Here is a 3,492-nt window from a genome sequence, read left to right as displayed (position 1 = left end):
AACGATCACCACAATTTATATTGCAAGAGAAAAGGATGCTGATTGGGTGGCAAGCCGACTCTGATGGCAGAGGCCAAAAGTACTTTACTATTCATGATGGCTTATCAGGAGGTGCACTTGTGGCTACATGGTGCAAAAAGATCAAAAAATTGCAACCAGTTGGGAATTAGCCTTTGAGTAGTCATTATGGGCCTCAAATGGTGCAATGACTCAGACCAGGCCTTTGAGATTGGCCAATTAGAATACGAGTTCCCTGATTAGTGGCACAAACAGGGAACCCCTTTCTCTGTATATAACAGGGAGTGTCAGATCCTCTGCACTCCCAGTGTAGACAGCAAGCTGAATGCACCTGGTTGTTCAACTGTTGGTTTTGTAAATAAAGGAATTCTGGTGAAGGGACCTCTGCCTCCGTGAACTTATTAGTGGCGATGAGGAAAATGGAATGACCCAAAGGAACCTGCTCATTAACAGCTGCCACATATTGAGGGGAAGCCACTGACAGGCAAAATGCCTTTATTTGGGAAGTTGAATTCTTTTGACCCTGAAGTGGAAGACTTGGTCCAATATGTAGAGCAGATGAAGTACTCCTTTAGAGCAAATGATATAGTTCTGGATGAAAAGCAATGGGTCATTCTGCTGATCGCGTGTGGGCCGGTAGCTTTTGCCATTATGCGCAGTCTCACCTTTCCGCAGGCACTGGACATGAAAACTTTCCAGGAATTGACGGACTTAGTAAAAGAATACTATGACCCAAAGCCACCTCTGATCCTGTGAAGGTATCGGTTTTACTCAGCATTCCGAGACGCTAAATGAGATGCTCCGTGACGTTTGGTGTATGGAATAAATAATTTGGCAATACAAAAACATCTGTGAGCAGAGGCCAAGCTGGATTGCAAACAAGTATTGCAGCTGGCTTTGTCCTTTGAAAAAGCGGCGAGCGGAGCACCTGAGTTACAGGGTACTCCGATGGAGGCAGACGCCCACACCGGTGCAACTGAGTTAAGGAACTACCGCTGGGGGATAGGCATCTGCATATCCACCCTAAGGAATGACTTGGATACTAAGGAACCCAGGCCCACTCGCAGAACTGCACCAAAGCAAGGGAAAATTAGGACCAGACAGACGGCAGCCCCTGCAGCTTTTCGCCCGACAAGATATTGTAGTTGTTGACAGAGATCGGAGTCAGAGAGGAGAAACAGAAGCCCAAAACCAACATCTTGGAGAAGGACACATAGGCCTGAGTACAGGAGAATGCACACCCTAGAGCCCCACCTACCTCCGACAGGGAACAACTAAATTGTGTAGCGATGGTTAAATCAAAACCATAAGGTTGAATGGACGTCCCACATTAATGGAAGTTGAAATGGGAGCAACCGTATCAATGATAGGGGAAACAGATTTAATAAAATTCGCACTGGACTCCAACCCTTATCCCTAACCAGGACCTCGGCAAAACTGAGGACATATACTGGGGAACCACTGAGAGTGTTGGGCACAACACATGTACCTGTGGCTTATGGAGAGCAACTGGTTAGGCTGCCTTTAATGGTAGTGAAAGGTGCGGGACCAAGCTTATTGGGATAAAACTGGCTAAAAGCAGTCCAGTTGGATTGGGTAAACATTTTCCAGCTGGAAAATGATCGCCTGAGTGAACGCCTGTGCAGATACCCAGAGGTTTTCCGAGAAGGGCTCGGAACAACAAAGGCGACATTACACGTAGATCCAGAGGCAGTCCCAAAATTCTACAACGCCCGACCGGTACCCTTCGCCTTCAGGCAGAAAGTTGATACGGAAATCAAAAGATTGGAGCGGGAAGGAATAATAAAATCGGCCCAGTTTGCAGAATGGGCGGCACCCGTGGTGCCTATCCTTAACCCGGACAGCTAGGTTCACCTTCGTTCGTGGCGATTTCAAACAAAACGATTAATCGCTACTCACAACTGGACAGATACCCAATTCTCCGGATTGAGGATTTGAATGCAAAGCTGGCTGGAGGACTCTTATTCTCAAAGCTGGATATGAGCCATGCATATCTACAGCTGAAGCTGGACGTAAGTCGCAAAAATTATCAATGGCCAATTAGAATACGAGTTCCCTCATTAGTGGCCCAACCAGGGAACCCCTTTCTCTGTATATACCAGGGAGAGTCAGATCCTCTGCATTCCCAGTTTAGACAGCAAGCTGAATGCACCTGGTTGTTCGGCTGTTGGTTTTGTAAATAAAAGGAATTCTGGTGAAGGGAATTCTGCCTCTGTGAACTTATTACAAATGGCCTGCCTAGACCTTGCCCAATCTTTGTAAAATTGCAGCCAGTTTGGGCACCTGCAGTATTTTACAGCACTCTCCGTTGCAAACACACTGGCAGGGAACCATAAAATTCTGCCCTTGGTATCCATGGGGAAAAAAAATTGATCTTCGTAAAGACTGCTTCAGTGACCAGGCTTATACTGAAGACTGAACTATATGACTGATGTCATCTGCTGCAGCCTGGCATAATTCCCCCCCCCCCCCCCCCGCCCCCCCCCCCCCCCCCCCCCACCCCCTCCACCCAAAAAAATTGAAAGATGCCAACCTTTTTAAATGCTACAGGAATTGTTTTGTCAGCTAGTATTGATTTACTAATCTTGTTACAATAGGCTACACAGGTCCATGATAGGATCTCGGCACAAACGTGGCCTTCTCATTCACTGCTCCCCAGAAAATTGTGGATAGCTTATTGCGAGCATGGACTTCAAATGCAGGCAAAAACCTCTGTAATCAACTCTTCTCAGGTGTGTATGTGTTTGTGGTCTCTGAGAGGCCCGAGTGTAGAAGTTCCCAACCAGCTGCTGTTTCCTATACTCGCCTTCCTTCAACCATGTGTGCCCAGGATTCCACCAACCTTGAACCTGAGTGTTATTGAGGGTGTAAAAGCATAATAGTCAAAATGAACAAACTCTAATGTCATGAAGAAATCCACTCAATTACCAATTATCTGAGTGTTGTCAGACAGGCTGGCCCAATTAATAATAGTCCCAATTGCCATTTCATGCCTGTATCACACAACTGTACTTCATTGTGTACTCATATGTAAATAAGAGTCCTAGTCAAAGAGGTCTACAGTACAGCAAAGATCCATTGGCTCATCAAGTCTGCACCAGTCAAAAACAACCACCTAAGTATTATAATCCTATTTTCCAACACTTGGCCCATAGCCTTGTATGCCTTGGCATCGCAAGCGGACATCTAAATACCACTTAAATGTTATCAGGGTCTCTGCCTCCACCACAGTGAGTTCTAGACTCTGTTATGGGCGAGGTGTTTTCAGAACCCCAAAATGTATCATGGAGTTCAACCAACCTCTCCCTTTAATGGATTGTTGCTTTTGAAGCACATGGCTTGTTCCCCAGGTGTGATATTACAATTATGGACACGTGGTTTTTAACACATAACAGTTTATTCCATGAACTCAAATTAACCTATTAAATAAACATTGGATCTCTTAACACCCCT

The sequence above is a fragment of the Scyliorhinus torazame genome, chromosome 7 (genome assembly GCF_047496885.1).
Source record: "Scyliorhinus torazame isolate Kashiwa2021f chromosome 7, sScyTor2.1, whole genome shotgun sequence".
NCBI classification, from domain to species: domain Eukaryota; kingdom Metazoa; phylum Chordata; class Chondrichthyes; order Carcharhiniformes; family Scyliorhinidae; genus Scyliorhinus; species Scyliorhinus torazame.
Note: the sequence above shows the minus strand (reverse complement) of the source record.